Raw genomic sequence first — 20542 nt, 5'->3', positions numbered from 1 at the left:
TGCCGAACTGACTTCTCGGCGGAAAAAGGTACTACTTTACGTACAAATAGTATGTATGTGACTACAAAGTATAGGAAGTATGGGCTGTCGGAGCTTCATGGGGGGGGAGGGGTCACCAAAGCATGGGTGCTCTCAAAGCTTTTGCTAGACAGTCTGTTTGTTGGCAGAATATATATATATATATATATATATTTTTTTTTTTTTTTTTTTTTTTTTAAATCCTATCTAAATGTACTTTATAAATTTCATTGAATTCAAAAAAATTATTTTTGGTTGCTATGATTGATGTTTCTATTTTACCAAGGGTGCTAAACCTTGAGGAGTGTGTGGGCCACTTTATTGATTTGGTTTCTTGTCGCGGGCCACTTAAGTGACCTGTAAATGAGCCACGTGTTAATCGATCATTGATCATTTTTGTCGCACCACGCTCATTTTCTGCACACGAGGGCTAATAAGACCGGGACCTACAATTTATTGCCGATTCCGAACGGCAGCATTTTTTAACTCACTCAGAGGTTGGTGCGCTAACAACTCGGTACAGAACTCCCTGCAGTAGCAATTTTTTGCTGCGGTCAAGTCGCCGTTTCTTGATGCAACCCTGTGTCAGGAAAGTTTTCTGGAAATGGCGAACCAGGTATCGAACTCGCGACACCTCTATATAAACGTCCTTTGGTACTTTAGACGAGTATTTTATCGACCGGGCTACCGCGCCCACGTGTTAATCAAGTGATTTGTAGCTGTGAGCCACTTAAGTGATCTTAAAATGACCCTAGTTCACTTTAGTGGTCTGTGAATGTGCCGTGGGGGTACTAAAGTGGTCTCGCAATGTGCTGCAAGCCACTCGAGTGACCTGTCACTTCGCCATGGGTCACTTAAGTGAGCAGGAATTTGCCGCAGAATAATAAAGTGATCTGAAAATATGCTGCAGGCTACTTTTGTGATCTGTAACCCTGCCATGGGTCATTCAAGGGATCTATAGATGTACTGTGCGTCACTTAAGTGGTGTATAAATGCGTCATAGGTCACTTGAGTGACCAGTGAATGTGGCGCCAGATACAAAAGTGATCTGAAAATATGCCGCGGGCCACATTTGGCCCACAGACCATGGGTTGAGCATGTATGTTTTATAGTGTATGGCAAATTATGATATTGGAACAATGAAAGCTATTCTAACCATCAATATTTTAACGAGGATTCATGAACTGAAATTGTACTCACAGTCTGGAGTTAATACAGGAAAATTAAATTGAATATACACGTATATTTAAACTTTTAGTGAGTGTCAACAGAATTTTTTAATGTAGTGTTACCCCCAGATTACAAAACGAAAAAACCACACGTGCGTGCTCATCTCTGACAACATTGCTTACATATTTTTGCAAAAGATGGCAGTATAGTTGGTCCCAGTTATTGCCATCCCTTCCCCCCCCCCCCCCTGCGATGCCGCGTGGCAGAAATACTCAATGAACCATGTACGGAGATTACACGGGCTAAAGCGTGATTAGATATAACGCTAAATTCGTTATAGCACGAGATTTCTGCGAAATAAATGGTGGCGTTACATCGATGTTTGACTGCACTTTACAAATACAAACGCACAACAGGCAAAATTCCCAACAAAGTAGTTGAGAAAATGATGCCCATAACAAATATGGATGTCATATTTCAAAAATACACCAACCAAACCAAAAAATGCAACTACGAACAATATATATACATGATGAAATATTGTACAATGCCCATAAGAATACTTATGGTTGCCTTATTCTAAGTATGAATAGAGCTTCTGGATTTACCCCAACATGTTTATCGTATTTCTTTTTAAATGTGTCAATTGTGTTACAATTTACTACCCCCGGGGGTAAGTTATTTCATTTATTAACAACCCTATTACAGAAAAATTCTCTGCGTCACCATAACCTCGCATTGTCCCTTACCAATCGATATGAATAAAATTCCCAGTGAGTCTAGTATGTGTGATGAATATAATCGGACCCCGATATAATGACAACAAATGTTACTATTATATAATACGGACCTTAATATAATGATACAATTAATGTATGAATTATATCATATATATATATATATATAATGCAATTTATCAAGTTAACTGGGGTCTGCCACTGAAAATATATCTTACTAACGGAGTTTAAAGTGTGGAAGTAAATTTGTGGTGTTTGGTCAGAACATGATAACTCCAAAATCAAATTTTTTAGATATAAGCATTTTCATTGTCATTTAAAAATCAAAAACAAAGCATACACACAAACACAAATGAAAATATCATACATAAGAATGTTGTTTAGCCGTACGCACGTATTTGTGCATTTATCTCACTTCTAATTACTTATAATTAGCAAGGCTTACTTTTAGATCAAAAAGCCATTTTTTGGAGATACCATGTTCTGACCAAACACCACAGAATTCTGTTTTGAGTTCTAAAAGACAAATTACATCTGGTGTACCTCAAGGATCAGTATTTGGACTTATTTTATTCCTAATATACAGTACATGGACCTGTGTGACCTTAATTTGAAAGGGAAAATCACTGCTTTTGCTGATGATTTAGCTCTTTGTTACTCTGAAAGCTCTTCAATCAACTTGAGGAACAACATGCAAAATGATCTTAACTCAATAAATATCTGGTTTAGAAATAATAATTTAAAATTAAATAAAGATAAAACTAAAAATATGTTATTTTTGGTTCTGGTACTTTCAATGATTTTGGTATCATAAAATATCGTAGTGTGACAGATGGTTGTATCTCGGATTGTATGTGCAAAGTTGTAAATAGAGTAGACACCTTTAAGTATTTAGGGTTTTTTTTTAAATTCAAAACTATTCTGAAAAACACATATAAATTATTTGAGTGTAGAATTAAATTGCAACATTAGGAAATGTTATTTTATCAGGAATAAATGTTCCCAATCTATTTTAAAACTGCTTTATTTTAAAGTTATGGCATTACATGTTGGGGGGACATACTTCAGCAATCTTTCTACACTTTTCGTCACACAGAAGTCCTTCATCCGTATCATTCTGAGTGAAAATAGACTCACGCATACATTTCCACTTTTCAATCAATTAAAGCTACTCCCTCTACAACATTTGCACTTTTATAAAAGTTTAAAAATGTTTTATAAAAGTTGTGGCCACCTCAATCTGAAATTACATAAATCTGGAATACAATTTAGACGTCATACTATACAGGTACCAAGGCCAAGTAAAACTCATTTCCAAAAGTTTTTCCTTTATTATTTAGCTACAAAATATTGAATTTACTTCCTCAGTTAATAAGTGAACATTTTTTATCAATTTAAAATCTTGGTTGAAGAAGATTTAAATTATCTATTTGATATCGTAATACAATATTCTCTTATCTTGCATACGCTGTTGTATATAATATGTAAGAATGCCAATTTTTTTTTCGTCTATAAACTCCATTCCTGTTGCCACTTATTTCTTGGTGATATATAGATATATATATATATATTATATTGTATTATATATTTTTTATATTTTCTATTTTAGATAGATAGAGTGATAGACATTTCTCTCAAGGAGGATCAGTACTTGGACTTATTTTACATACATACATACATACATACATATATATATATATATTTTATCTTTTGTTATCATTTATGCCGACTAATATGTATCGGTTATTGTTTTGTGGGTGTAAAAGCTTGCTTAGACCCTAAATGTTTTGTAACTGTGTAAATAAAACATTTTAAATGAAAGAAATATCTATCTATCTAAATATCTATCTATCTATCTGTAGTTTAGCCCTCTCTGTTGACAAAAATTTGAGCTAATTTTTTTTATTTACCAAGGAAAAAAATCCTTCTTCGTGAGAGTAATTTCTTCACTAACACCGCTTTCAAATTTACCAGTTTCTTCAATTTCTTACGAATTTTTAATCTATTTATGAGACAACCCGTATACCCTTATGGAATAAAAAAAGGCGGACCGAAATACATAATTTTATGAGACTTCGTTTTAAATGTCCAAAAACATAAAAATAGAGCATGGAAATCTTTTCTACTTGATGTGCAGCTAGTTTTAGAGGTAATTTCGTTCGTACCTCTATGCTTCTTATATAGAGCATCTACACGAGATGTCATACCTGCCGGTTACCTGCTACTTTTCTTCTGACAACTGCAGGTAAAACTACGAAATAATTTTGAAGAGGTTTTTTTTTCCTTCAAATTATATAAATTTGATTATTTTTGTCGCACCACGATAATTTTCTGCACAGGAGGGTTAATTAGACCGGGACCTGCAATTTATTGCCGATTCCGAACGGCAGCCTTTATTTATACTCACCTAGATGTTGTTGTAATAACCCCTTGATGTGAGACTCAAAGATGGTAGATGGGCGATGCACGCCGTTTAGTTTGAAAGAAAAGAAAATTGTGTGTTAGTGGGAAGGAGTGTGTGTTCCCACGATATCTTGCGACCAGTCGAAGATAGAGATTTGTGAGGCGAGGTGAATCTAGTCATGTGTCAGATCAGACTAAAACAACCTAGAAGTTTCACTAGATTTTCACGCCGAATATGTATATATTTTTTTCAATCATATTTTTGTGTCTTCTTCAGTCTACCAGTAAATTTTTTCTTTGTATGCGAATTGCGTTCTTTCGTGCATGAGAAATATACGATCCAAGTAAATATCCAGTTTCCAAGAAAGTCATGGATAATGGAATAAGAGTACTTACGGTTGTTGATTTCTAGTTTAATTAAATGAAATATAACATTTTATTATATAAATGTTCATCAATGATAGCAATTATATTATTAATAATATCCATTATACCAATGTGATCAACAGAGTTTTCATCTTTCAACCAAGGTATGGTATTGTAACATTTACTCTGTCAGTCAGTGAGTTGATCACTGTAATCATGATTTTTTTTTTCAGCTTCGTAAATTATATACTATAAACAGTATCAGTATTCATGTAAAGACGTCAGAGTACCCACTCGCTTTATAATTACCATTTTCCTGGCAAGGGTATGTTGAATCGTCATGAATTATATCAGGAATAATTGCATATAAACTTTCATTGATTCGTATCCATACAGTGAGGTTGGAGAAAAGACTTTTTTATTTTATTCAGTAACTGTTTTTATCTTCTTCTGAAGCACAAAGATCAAGAGAGAGAGAGAGTGAGATGTTTTAAACAAAATCAGTAATTGCGAAATCACCACCAGTCTCTTCTGTGGACAATTAGAGATTTAGAGGACCTGCCAGAAGCTGGAACAATTTGGTCAAATTCACAAAAATTTTAGCATGAGAAAGAACACTCGCTCGTAACGAATATTGGAACGATTTTATATTATGTTCTTCTCTCTAAATTTCTCTCCTATCCTTTCATGAAGACATCCCTAAAGTTTTATAGTTTTCCAATTTTTAAGACTGTAGACAGCTAAAAACACGCTAACGTTAGTTATAAGCACCCGGTATGTGTTGACGGCGTTGTTTGAGGTGAAAAGTGCTTTACTTTTGAAGATTGATTACCCTATGGTGAGATTCGATTTGTATCTTATCTCACAGATGGCGGCACATGTAAAGCCGACGTCATCCTATTATCACGTGTGAAATCGCGAGATAGGCTACCGAACCATCAAGCGAGCAACATGTCGCTCCCGTTGAATTTTGTTTTGTCTTATCATGTTTCGTGTTGTAAATAAATTATTATTTTAAGAAATTAATTAATCATCCTGAATCCTTCATTTTATATAAAATCACGCAACCTGTCAACCAAACCCCTCTCAAATACAAAAAGAAATCTCACGGGGCCAAGCACAGTGTATTGTAGAGTGATTGCAGTTGAACACGTGACATAGAATCAAACCTCGATTGTTCTCGACGCATTGTGTGCCATTGCCACATTACTACGATGAAAGACAAGGTTCCTTGCTTCTGTGTCAGGTCACAGGGCCGTCTTTACAGCACCAGCACCATAGAGCCCCTGCCTATCAATTAACATGCTTGTGAAAATCATACCACCAAATATAATCATAACAATTCTTCATTCTTCTATGGACTTGGGGTCAATGGGCCGTGTTCGCCGAGAAGCAGTGATCTGCATCATTCGGCATCGATCATCTGTTTCGATCAATGGAATGAAAACTAACCGACTTACTATTTTTTTGTAAAGAAAGATCCCTCTAGTTAAAGCGACATGAAGATTTTTTGGTATCTGGTAGGTCCATAGGGAGCCACAAATTCGAGACTTTTTTTTTAGTTATCTTAATGGTAAGTTGCGGTTCCATCGGCTGTGAAAATGACCTACATAATACTTCCTGTACCCGTTTCGAATTCCGATGTTCCCATAATCAATTGGATCAATATTCCATCCATGCTTTTTTCTATTTAAAATCTTAGAGTAGTAACTAGCAGTTTTTCTTCATAAAAACTCTGTTGTGATGCAGAAAGATATGAAAATTTATCTATATATATAATTGATGATCTGTGTGTGTGTGCGTGCTTTCTATACAAATCTACAATTTTAGATCTAATATTGCATCGTCACCAAATGTTGCATATATACCAAACGGGACCCAATTTTAACGATAAGCTACTTTAAAAGATCGTCAGAGATGGGCAGATGCCCGAAATGAACGAAAAACTGTCGGGCAACAATGGTTTCTGTGCCTCAACAATCACTTTCGGAATGTTTACTTTGGTTTCCTTGGTTCATTAGTTCATTGGTTCTTCAGTTTAATGCGTTTCAGACATTCACAATGTGCATACGTTTTTGATGCAACACCCAAACTTAAGAATTTTTCCACTAACGAAGATTTTTTTTCGTGATTTTTCTGCCTCGGCTAATGAATACGGATTCGACTAACGAACATTTTCATTGATACTGTTTTATATTAGCACGAATTATGCACGTGCTAATATAAAACAGTTTCGTCATGACTTGAAAGTTTTACGCCAATGAGAATCGCTCTCACTCGAACCCGATTAACTCTTGTCTACATCGAAATCTTTTTTCAGATGTGCCTCCAATTCTCTTTGTAAAAATTTTTTAATCGTTTTATGTAATATGAAAGATTCAGCTGAAATGTAAAATGCGTAGGAAAAAAAAAAGGGGGGGGGGGAGGGCTATATGTTTTCAGAGCAAGACTCTTAGCCTCAAACTGAAAAGCCTAGATATTCTAAGAGTTTTTTTTATATCTGCATGTATCAGACACAGAAATGAGTTAACGAAATCACCAATGGATAATGGATAGGGATACCTACAGACTGAACTGGGGTTGTGGCAACAACAGCTTTAGTAGACTAAAGGTGGTGTTGGTTGTGTACATACTCGAAAATAAAAAGATCTTCAGCATCTGTCATCTTCCTGTTGATTCTCATTAATTCAATTTTGAAGGAGGTCATTTGGACCTTCAGTTAGTTTTGATCTTTTTTGTAGCGTTCCTTGGAGTTCTGAAAAAGTTATTTTCAAATTTTGGGCCGTTTCTGGATCGAATTAAACGGTTTTTCATAGAAACGTATGGGAAATTATGTCTCGGCTAACGAACGTGGTTCCGGAACGAAACATCTTCGTTAGCCGAGGTATCATTGCATATGAAGAAAACCCGGCCAGCGCCGGGTATTATAGCTAGTAGGTTATAAAACGGAAGTTTTAAGCTTAGTAACTCTCTCGAAAGATACATTATCAAAATATTTGATAACCTTTGATGATTTTCCCATGATTTTCAGTTCTTTTTCACGTTCAGAAACTTTCCCTGTTACCATCGTGATAGATGAAAGATTTGATTTTGGCTTTTGAGGGCGCAGAAACCTACAAATTCATGCTGCGCAAATCGATGAATGATAGATTATAGATGCTTTATACTGCCTGAGAAAAATATATCGATGTTTTTTGGAAGAGAAAACCATGTGCTCAATAACGGATTTGGCATTTTCCACATTTGTACAGTATTTCTCAAAAATATTATTCACATTATTCGTTATATTATTCGTAATTTTAAATAACTGCATACCATAAGGCTAGTTTTGAGGAGAATATATTCAAGAATCAAATTTTATCATCAGATCAAAATGAAATGGAAACTTACAGCAGCAACTGAAAATAAGAAGAAAAAATTAGTCTCCTGAGCAAGTGCAATGTGGAATGTATTTTTTCAGAATGTATTCTTTCTGTATCTATTATAAGAATATTGATGTTTCTACAAAAGTTCCGAAGTCCGGCCACTTTTTCCACATTCGCCAAAATTCAAACAATGCCCTCTTCATAAAGTGATCAGCCTGTTGCTGAGCGTTTCGAGAAGAGCCCAAACTTTGGACATTACCTGTATCATTTATATATATGGTTACATAATTATCGCATTGCAATACTTCGTAACGCGCGATTCCTTAAAGAAAGTTAATGCTTAAAAAAAGAAAGTTAGTCAAAGTTCATGTTTGCCCATGGGTCCAAACTTGTGAGAAATGGGACATGGGCTGTTGGACTCACAATATTGTCTACGACCGATTAGGGTTCCCAATTTTGGATTACGAGGGGGATACTCGAACCCAGAACCTTTATTAAGCATTCGGGGGGCTTGTGGCTAAACTAAATATGCAATTCTAACTTTTGGAAATGAAGCGGTAGCAGATTTCAACCATTAAAAAATTAATTTGTTTTGTACGTTCGTTATTTTCTGTCAAAAATTATCTTTATTAACCTGTTTGACAATTCAAAAGCTAGTGGAATCAAAGCAAAAACAGTACATTTTCTGGAATTCAATTGCTCCCCCCCCCCCTCCTCAACTAGGGCAGTGTTCCCCAAAGTGGGCAATGTTGCCCCCTGGTGGGCGATGGAATGGTCCGGGGGGGGGGCGATAGGAGCTATGGACTTATCATAGGATCCTATGGGTTCACTTGAGTTAGGGGGTGGGGTTCCTCGGACCCCTTGGGAGTCCATGAGAGCATATCAGGTGGTCCGTGAGCTTGATTGAGAGAAATTCAACTCAATACATTTTTCATACAATTAACAAAATTAGGTATATTCATAATTTCATCGATAATTTCATAATTCCATCGAGGCGAGGAAACAATAAAGTCTGTCGCGATGTTTTCGAAATGTTAGAAACATTTTATTAAGAGGCAAAATTTTGATTAGAAAGAGAAATTTCATTTAATTTGCATTGATGGAGTTCCTGCGATGATTGTAATAGCCTACATCTATTATTTGTTGGAAAAAAGAATCTCCTCGAGTCATTATCTCTCACTGCACTGGCAATAAAAGCTCTTCCATCAAATCTGAAGGAAATTTTGTCAATAGCCATAAAAGTTAACTTTATCAGAAGCAGGTCTTTGGATAATCGAATTTTGAAAAGACTGTGTGTGCGTGTGTAAAAAAACAATATAAGCGGAAAGTGTTTAAAATGCTCATATAATGCAGCTTTAATTTTATTTTATCGCTAGCACGTACACATTTTTTGTTCTTCCGAATACAACTGATGTCTTCACGAATTTTAATCCACTGTCACCACGGATATTCTTATCCTAAACAAATATTGATAATGCAGAGACACGTCCAACTTTGAAAATATATCCGACCCCTTCAATTCTGCTAGTTCAATTCTAGTTTTACACTATGAAAGTTTTGTAAAAGATCTGTCATCGAACTTTTTTTTATAGAGTAATGCCAGCCTCAAACAAGTTTTGTCGTGTATTTCAAAAGTGTCGAAGAGGAAATACATACTCGTTATATGTGATTCTTTCGTAGTTTATACTTTATTATCTACTCTATAATATAAAATCACAAGCTCGAAAAGCGCCTGTTTCTATGTAACGGAAATCAGTGACGATTTTATGTAACGGAAGTCGGTGACGTTTTTGTGTAACGGAAATCGGTTACGATTTTGGGTGATTTACGATCTAGTTGAAAATAACCAAGTTGGAAACACCAGCACTTGGCAATCTTAGGAACTGGAAGTTAACAACTACAAGTTAAACAACGATGGAGAACATCTAAAGATAAAAAGAAAGATTAAATTATCTCTTTAATTAATTCTGGAATTCTTTTTGATGTTTTCTGCAACATCCTTTGATTAATTATGGATTTGTTTAGTTTATTAATTATAGAAGTAGCCCTTTTATTAATTCTGGATTTATTTCTCTTTCATTAATTGTAGAATTATCTCTTTCATTAATTCTGGATTTATATCTCTTTCATTAATTCTGGATTTATATCTCTTTCATTAATTCTGGATTTATATCTCTTTCATTAATTCTGGATTTATATCTCTTTCATTAATTCTGGATTTATATCTCTTTCATTAATTATAGAATTATCTCTCTTTCATTAATTATAGATTTATCTCTCATTAATTATAGATTTATCTTTCATTAATTATAGAATCATCTCTTTCATTAATTCTGTCATTAACAAATCTTGGTGTTATTTCTTTCATTAGTTCTGGAGTTATATATTTCATCAATCTAGAACTATTTAGTTCATTTATTCTGAAATATTGCAAGATTTTATTTTCCTGATTTCCCTTTCTTCATTTCTTTTCCAAGTCGTGTGGATACCATAAGAAAAGAAAATCATTGATATTACGGTGTTAAAGACAATAAACACGTCACGTGATCTTCGGACGAATGATGTTTGGGACAGCATTGCCGAGGCGGAGACCGCTGATGCCATTCTCTCTCTAGAAATATAAGTTCATTGACTAACACTGTGACCCCCTTCCTTCCATTATTCAATATAGGGAACGCTAGCACTCTCATGGTAGGAAAAAAGAAAAAAAAAGCTTATGTGCACGCGAATATACTTATAACACAATGCATAGAAAAATTCACTGCACCGTTTCTAGAGATTTTTTACTTAAAAAAAACCCAAATAAAGCTAGATTACAACTGGATAGTATTAAAAAAAAAACTAGATTTTCCTTAGAGGAGATGAGATTTTCCACTAGCAACCCCATGGGTATTTTTTCCAATCAGACGGCTTGAAAACGGACCAGATCTAGTTGGAAAATAACCAAGTTGGCAACACTAGTTGAGAATAGGGTTACCAGATCCGAAAACTGAGTAAGGAGGGCGATTGCGCTTGCACCCTTCGTGACGTCACTTATCCCGATTTTCACATTAGACAGCGTCAGTATTCCGACCAACCTGGCCACAACAATAATTTTCCCATATAACAGAGAAGCTAGAAAAATCAGAAACAGAACAAGTTCTGGGAATTTCGACAACTATTGGTGAATGCTTGTGTTAAAAAAACAGAAAAACACTCATATCATTGAAGACATATATGTTTCAAAGTGGGGAAAAATATTTTCCGGAAAAAAAGAAAATAAATTTCGGAAACTTGAAAAGGAGGATAAAAGAATGAATTTTTTCCGGAACGTAGGAGGATGGTTGGTAACCATTGTTAAGAACCCCTGGAATAGGGAGTTGTTTTAAACGTAGGTGCTGCCAACTATTTCGCGTATAAGTAGTGACATTCACACTCATATTAATGAGGTGGTGACCATACGCCCCGTATTTTCCGGGACAGTCCCGGTATTCTTTCTTTTTCTGGCCGTCCGGACTTTTTGGCAAAAGTGTCCTGGTTTTTCCGTTTTTTACAAGACGCCTACTTAGATGCTTATTTTTTATTCAAGTCAAAGATTGAAATTATTTTTCAACTCATGAACTAAATTATGATAATTACAACTATAAATAAGAACGTTAATTTACCACATTTGTCTTGGTGAACGTTTTATTTGCGTGGAATTGATTTTAATCCACTGCAAATTGCAGTAACGCTTCGTTTCCCGCCATTGCGATTTTTCCCTAATTTGAGCAATATTTAGCAACTTTGTTCACTTTTTGGTGTCGTTTTTCACGATAACTGGCGATGTCCCGTATTCGGAATCCCAATTTCCCGTATTTTTTTTGAGGAAATATGGTCAACCTATATAGCAGAGAGTTCTGCCGTCCCGCCTTTACAAGCATACGTAGGGTGACCATACGTTCCGTATTTCCCGGGACAGTCCCGGTATTTTCTGTTTTTTTGGCCGTCCCGACTTTTTGGCAAAAGTGTCCCGGTTTTTCCCGTATTTTACACGAAAATTAAATTATTTTACGATAATTACAACTATATATGAGAATACTAATCTTTCACATTTGTCTTGAACGTTTGTTTTTCGTGGAAATTTTAATCCACTGCAATTTGCAGCGATGCATCATTTCCCGCCATTGTGATTTTTCCGTAATTTCAACAATATTTGGCAACTTTGTTTGGTTTTGGCGATAATTGGCGATGTCCCGTATTTTCCCGTATTTGGAATCTCAATGTCCCGTATTTTTCTCGAGGAAATATGGTCAGCCTAAGCATACGGCAAGGTGGGTTCGACCAGCACCTCCAAGAGATAGAAGGCCTCTACACTGTTTGCCATAAACATCATTCAGACTACCTAGCAAGTTTGACACATTTTGAAACACAGCATCCCATTGCGTCTCTTCTTATTTTGTGCGTAGAATCTTCCCGATTGGCTCACAAATACTGCATAGTGATTGAATGTGAGGGCATATAAATCGCCAATTCATTTCTTTTCTTCACAACGATGATACTGGCACGAGTAGAAATTTTTTCCCCTGAATATTCTGAGAGAAAATGGACTACTTACTGACGTCCCAAGCAGACTGCGGAGGCCTTCTATCTCCAGGAGGCTCTGGTTCGACCAGTACCTCCTGGAGTGCAACAGGTTACTTTAAAAAATCGTCAGAACTGAGCAAATACCCGAAACGATTAGAGAAACAGTAGGGCAAAAATGTTCGCGAGAATGTCCGTTGTTTCAGACATGTACATGCCTTTACAATGGTTTATCACTTCACTTATGCCAGTATATAAAGAATACCCGGGCAGCGCCGGGCATTTTTACTAGTAAATGAATAAAACTATGAAAAAATGGAAGCGTTTAAATAACAATAACAACAGGAAAATATCAGATAGTTATCTCACCCGCATTGATTGCCAGCATAAGGGATGCCACGATGGCGAAGAATCCTTGAACAGTGAAGAATTTCATGTTTGATAATGATAGTTTCCTGCTGAAGGAAAAATGTAATTTTTGCAGAGAAACTGATGCCAATTTATACTTTTGGTGGCACGTGTGCAGCTGTTTAAGTTACCTCTGCAGCATTCCGAAGGGAGGGGCGTCGTTTGATGTGATTATCGAACTATCACTCAAAAATATTTTTTTAGTTTGTTCAGGCCCGTTTACAACGTCATAAGGTCTAGATTGCACAGACATATCCGAAACGTGCTGATCCATTAGTGTGCAGAGTAGTGTTGGCCAATACGAATCAAGATGCGCGATTTACGCATTAAATTTTGATTTTACTCGTTTAAATTTTAAGTATTTTTTGTTCTTTTTTATAACATGGTCATTTTCTCATTAATAAAAGGCAAAATACTCAACTTTTCACAAAAATACTCCTTAAAATTGCCGAGAGAGAGAGGAATGAAATTATCCTTCGAAATTATATTATGGGATAACGCTGGTGACGAGCGCAGGCCATCAATACAATGGAACCTCGAATAACGAACATTTCCCGTTAACGGACACTTTTCTGATCCCTGGTCCCGCGGAATAGGGCTTTCATGTATTTCATTCCCCGTTAACGGACACTAACGATAGTGGACAGTAAAATCAGGCGTACTTTATTTTTTTTTATCGCAAGCCGAGAATTTATTATATTCAACGAAGATTATATTTAATCCCAAGCTCGTGTTGGTAAATATGATAAGTCGCCAATTGACTAGTTAATAATGTTAAATAACAGAAAAGAATAAGATTACTTCAGGGCCCCCAAAATGAAACCTGTAATTTTCCACATCAGGGCCCCAACTTGGAAGCTTGTCGCATATCCCCCTGTGATGGGGTACGAAACATTTTCATTTTTATCAATTTTAGAACGAATAAAATCCAGGCCACCACATCCAGTAGCGGGGACGCAATATGTAGATTTTTAGTGGGGGACTGGATTTATCTCGGGCTTCCGCTGTTGCAAATTCTACAATGTTGAACAACAGAAAAGAATGAGATTCATCCAGGGCCCCCAAAATGAAACCGGCAAACATGGGCCCCCCCCCCCCCCGACTTGGTAGCTTGTCGGTCATTCCCCGCTGCGATTGCTATGGAATATTTTCATTTGTATTCATTTTACCAACGAATAAAATCCAGGGCCCCCAACCAATTACCCGCTACACCAATTCGTATACTTTTAGTGGGGCCGCCGACTGGCTTTATCTCGGGCTACTGATCTTGTAAATTTTACAACAGAAAAGAATGATATTCCTCCAGGGCCCCCAAAATGTAACGGGGCCCCTGACTCGGAAGCTTATCGGGCATCCCCTCTGTGAGGGCCACAGCAAATGTTTATTTGTATTCGTTTTAAGAAGACTGTATTTTGAAGACTTCCTTATAAAGAAAATCTCCGCGTTGCCCAGGGTTTTCGACAGCACTGCCGCGGTACTCTGGTGTGCCATGAGAGGATTGTAGTTATACCACGACAATTTCTAAAAGAGTGCAAATATCATTTCATAACTTATAATTTTGTTTCAAGAATATTTATAGTATTTTTATCACAATTGAGTAATGAATTCTTTTCCCCGGAGTTAGTTTAATTAAATAATTAAAACTGTCCCTTTTTAAACGCTTGATTCAAGCGTGCCGCGAAAAGTTCAACCGTAGATCAAAGGACGCCACGGGGTAAGAACAGGCCCATCATTTGGGGGGAGGGGGGCCGGTCCCCCCTGGCTATTGAAAATACACTAAAAATGGTATATATATACATACATTGAGTACATGTGCAAACTTTGTCTCCCCCCTGGAAAAAGTTAAAATGACGGCCCTGGGTAAGAAAAGTTGACCATCTCATAGTCACTTTTTCTTCATCACACACCAACTCTTGCCACATCGCTATACTGCAATTTACTACCGTTAACGAGTTTGGTTGGAATGAAGGATCGATCGATAAATCAAATAAAAAATCCACAACGATCTTGAGGGTGTATCGACAGTTCCGCACGGTGCATTTCCGCGCATGGGGAATTTGGGGACGATTCCGCACAGCCCATTCCCGCACTTGCGAAAACAAAGGTCCTTCTTGTCTTTTTTTTTCTGTTTTTATTCCTGTCTCTTCCTCTTTTCTTCCCTACCATAAATGGCCTGAAGTTATAAGGGGGTTGCATCCTCATGAAATTGTGCCACTGAAATAATCTTTGACTCGTGCTTTTTCAACTAATTTCTCATAATTTAAATATATATATATATATATATAAAAGAAAACAACCTTTAATAGGTGAATACATCATCATTGTATATGTTAAAATATATATTCACTTAGATCAGAACAACAGAACTCCAAATCACAACGTTTCCTTCTAAGGCTTGCACAGTAGGCGCAGTAAAATATCTTACCTTTTTTCCTACGCAATGTACTACATGAAATTGATTCTTCAATAAATTCTACAATACGCAAAAGGGCGTAGGTGAATAATTCCCCCCCCCCCTGTTCACTATATAATCCCCCCCTTTCCCGTTCGAAGAGCCTTTATTCGCTTACCGCAATATCCATAGCATGTTTTCAAATTTGACACATGGACACATTTCTCTTCAAATCGAGATGAGTTCTATTTGAACCTCTAAAACTGAAAATTTCACTGATATTTTAGGGGTTTTGATTTGTTTGCAAAATTTTTACAATAGACTCCGGCGGTGCGCTAGTCCAGCCGGTCCAGTAATCCGGCGTTTTTAGGAGTGGTTTCTTCGTGCACAGATGAGGAAATCATGTCACTGCATGTCTTTGCAAAGAATTTTATATTATTTAAAAATGGATTTTTTCAATTAACTTTCGGTAATCCGGCACACTCCGGTTTGATATGTGTCGGATTAGCAAGAGTATTGTATTTCAATCCACAATATACAGTATATACAGGAAATATCTGCAAAAGTTCGAAATACATCCATTAACGAAACTTGAAAGGTTCGATAGTCGAAGACTTGATGCCGCGAGCACCAAGGATCGAGAACTCTTGAGCACCATGACGCTCGCGTGCGAAACATTGTAGATGGTTGCTGTACAGACAGTGTCGCACGCTTGTCACCATCACGTTTGTTGTAGATTTATAGTATTCGCTAGTGACAAAGGCCGAAATGGTCTTTAAAGCTTCAAGCACTTTTTCGCAGATGGGACTTTTAAAAATTGTTGTAAGCAGTTTTATCAGTTGTATACGATTCATGCAGACATAAGTAGGAATGATGAAGAAGTCACAATAGTTCCTATAGTTTTTGCTTTGCCTGAAAAGAAAAACCCGGAGGATTCTTATGCAAAGCTATTTACTGTTTTAAAAGAAGTCAGATGGAATCCTCAGTCAGTGACTGTAGATTTTGAAATTGCATCAATAAAGGCTCTAGAAAGACTCTTCCCACTAACCAAAATTTTCGGATGCAATTTCCATTTCAACCAATGTCTATGGCGGCAAGTACAGTCCTTAGGGCTGGTAAATTATTACAAGAGCAATGATGAAGTAAGATTACATGTGCGTATGTGTGCAGCATTAGCACATCTACCATTGGAAGATGTAGATAACGGGTGTCTATCCATCCAGGAAAACTCTTCTACAAACCCAAGAATTTTATAATTACTTTGTAAAAGAGTGGTTCGAAAATTTGGAGTTGAAAACAATATTTGGAATTGTAATAAAAAAAAACACAGAACAAACAACGTCTTAGAAGGATGGCATAAGAGATTCAAATCCATTATGGGTAAACCAAATCCAAAGATCAGAACGATGATTCTGGGTATAAAAGAGGAATCTAAATACAATGACTTCTACATGAGTCGAGCAAAAGTGGATTTAGAGGGCAAAAAAGATGCGCAAGGTACGCTAAACTGGACAGACGTATTTCATCACATTCTGCTTAATTATGCAAGCACGAAAGATATCAAAAAATGTTTGGAGTCTCTAGCTTATATTGCAAAATTGGAGTAAACTTTGCAACAAAAGTTTAGTATGTGTATTAACATGTATAACCGGGAAATAAAAAAATATTCAAAGAAAAAATGATCACAATACTTCATAGCTAATTAGATTTTATTAACCATGTTTCTCTTTTTCCCCCGAAATATTCTTCATGCTTTTTCATTATAGCACAGAATTATTTTTGAATTAATAAATGAAATTTATTGTATATATAAATTTTTTTTCTTAATTACAAAATATAAAATAATTATAAAAATAAAAATTATTTTTATTTCTATAATAAAAAAACAAAATATTTATATATATTGTGTTTTTTTTCTTTCTTTCTTAATAAACTATATTTTCTACATAAAAAAAATATTTTGCAGGCAAATTCGCACGCACGCGCGCGTTTATTATTTAAAAATTATTTCTTATTTGGAGCTCCGCTTTTTTTCCTGCATGATGTAAATGTGCTTTTGAAAAATTTTAAAACAAGGTTTTTTCAAACAAGAAAGTAAAAATTTTGCATTTCACACTATTTTCAATTATAATATTTATGTTGAGGATTCAAATTCATTTTACACGCTAAATCAATAAGTGTGATAAATTTTACGACGAACACCTCCGAACGATTTTTTCCAGAAGAAATGGGTGGAGGGACAAAACTGTTCATTTCAAGAAAGAAAAGGGTTTAAATATTTTGTAAACAATGATGATTCTTTATCAGCATAAATATTTAGATTTCAAATCGGTAAATTATTGATTTATTTTATGAGTTAATCCTGATGTCCTAAAATGTATATTCAACACGACTGATGTCCAGTTAGACGAAAAACTATTTTAGGAAGATTTGCTCTCTCTCTCCTGCCAACGACTGAGGTATCGTGTGGGCTGGATCAAAGAAAGCATAATAATTAACACACACGTGTACAACGTATTATATCTAATATTCATACACAGGTTAAGGTAAAAGTGAAAAATTCGGTAGTTAAACATACAAAGGCCACGACAGGCAAATTGCCCGAAGAGATGGCTGAAAACATTATGCCCATAAAAAATATGGATGTCAAATATAACTAAAATACCCAATATAAAAGCATATGTCACCAAAAAAAAAAAATAATAATACTGTATATAATACATTGCCCACATAAAAAGATTATGGTTGTCTTATTTAAGTATGAATAGCTTCTCGATCTATCCCACTATGTCTATTGTATTTCTTTTGTGTTAGAATTCACAACCCCGGAGGCAAGCTATTTCATTGGCAACCCTACTAGAGAAAAACTCCCTGTGTCACCACACAATCTGGAATTTTTCCTTAATAAACGATATTGCGTCCCCTTGCCGAAGCAGTTGACTGACGGAGTATTAATAACTCAAAATCCATCCTATCCATCCCAATGAAAATTTTATATAAACACTTTGATTATATACTCCCACCAACTGCGTTTCTCCAACGTAAACATATTCAAGAAATTAAGTCTTTTTTCATAGCTCAAGCCTTGTGTGCCAACAAGAGCACGCACAGTCTGTCTCTCTGTAGGTGTAGTGTCTAAAACCTTACGGCATACTCCAGTGCAGGACGAAATAAGACTCAGAAAAGCGAAGAATGACTCTAGGAGAACGCGAAGAGACCTTTTTGTAAAAGCAAATTCTGATCCATTATGCTTAACCATTTTGGTTAGTTTAATAGATTCTGTTCAAATACCAAGACTTCATCACATTTATCGGTGATTATGTATATTCCTCAGTTCGTAAGGTCGTATTGGTAAATACAATAAATCTTCAACGAATTAATTGAATTTACCAAAAATTATGCATTCGATCGGTAATGTTGGTTTTATTTGTGCATAATTATGTGTGTAAAGAAAATCTGTCGACACTTATTTTAATTTAATTTTCATGGAAAAATACGTGTCGTGGACGTATCGCAAACTAATAAACAGGTTAAATGAAAACAAGAGAAGTGATAATTTTTTTTACATTTATCAAATATACAGACTTCAATTAGGAATTATGGATAATCGCCGGTAAAATGATAAACACATTAAAATTCATTCAATTTACCGAGGCGATCAGTGATTATGCATAATCACAACTTTAGCAACTTCCCGTAACATTTATGGGTAAAAAATAGTTTGGAGTGAAACATTCCAAAAAAATTCGACAAAATCGAGTGATAAAAAAATTAAATTACACCAATGTAATGTGGATACAGCCCCTATACAACTCCTGTCCACTTCAGGAAAGCAATAAAAGAAAGTAGGGGTTAGAAAGAAAAAAAAGAAGATACTTGGGAAGGGGCTTGATTGTGCGGAAATGTGCACAAAATCTCCCCTATGCGGAAATGCACCGTGCGGATCTGCCGCCAGACCATCTTGAGGCTATTTCAAGTCCGTTGGAGAAAACATCTTGTTATCTGTATTCTTGTTCCAGTTCGAACCTGGGACCTGAGAATAATCTTCACGGTGGTAGGTGGGCATCTTAACGCCAAGCCTCTCCGGCGCAAAATCGCGGTATTCGTAGGAAAGTTTCACAGACAAAGTAAGTTCTTGTAAACTCGGTGAAAAATGGCAGTCGGGATGATTCTGTTGGAGAGGTACAGTACCCACAGTTTTTAACCGAACGATGGCGATATCTTGCGTTCTAAAAGATGTAGAGTGAAGCTGTTTCCACCGAAAATTATGGTTTGTGACTTTCTACCCGATTATGTGTAATTCGTCTTGATGAGGGGTCATCTACATATTTATTATTGTTCAAACTTCAAAATTTTCAATGCAAACTCTTATTTTTTTCCATCTTATCTGATTTATCGCATTGCACTTATTCTAAAAATAAAATTTCATCGCCGTAAGTATAAAAATGAGAGAGAGATATGAGTGAAAATGTGTTTGGGGACGCTCTCCACATTGAGAAACTGAATTTCTCAAGGTTGATTGCAGGGGGAAAGAACACAAACCAAACAAGTTTCGAAAGATAAATAATGCATATGCTACGCGAGTGCTTGAATTTAGTGCTGCTAAAAAATAAGTAGTTTTTATTTTATGGAGGGGAAAAACAAACTTTTTTTCATTACTCTTCATTTTAGTGACTTTCTATCCGTGATTGAACGAATATTTATACCATAATTATTTCAAACGATGTGTCACAAAGCAATTGGTTGTGACGACAATTTCATCAATGCAGAAAAAGAAATATAAGAATTTTCCGTTGAACATTATTTATTTATTATTTTATATTATAATTTTGTTTCATTTCGCAATTCCTCAATTTTTCATGCTAAAAAAATACGGATAAAACGAAATCCCGTGGTTTTAGCAGATTCGACTCCACCAATAGCCACTACCCTAAACTTGGCGCACACTAAGATGATTTACGCTATTGGGACAATCGTTATTTATTGATTATTATCTGCATAAATATTAACATCAATCTAATTGTATGGTATTAATTTGTGAATTCTTTTCACGTTATTATATTTACCATTTCAGCTCATGAATGTTGTCTAAGGAATGAAACGAATTTCTGAAATAGTGAAAAATTTCAAAATTTCGTTGT

Source organism: Pholcus phalangioides, unplaced genomic scaffold (assembly GCF_987345545.1).
Source record: "Pholcus phalangioides strain wild (caught in Gottingen) unplaced genomic scaffold, Ppha-v1.0 ptg000015l_1, whole genome shotgun sequence".
NCBI classification, from domain to species: Eukaryota; Metazoa; Arthropoda; class Arachnida; order Araneae; family Pholcidae; genus Pholcus; species Pholcus phalangioides.
Note: the sequence above shows the minus strand (reverse complement) of the source record.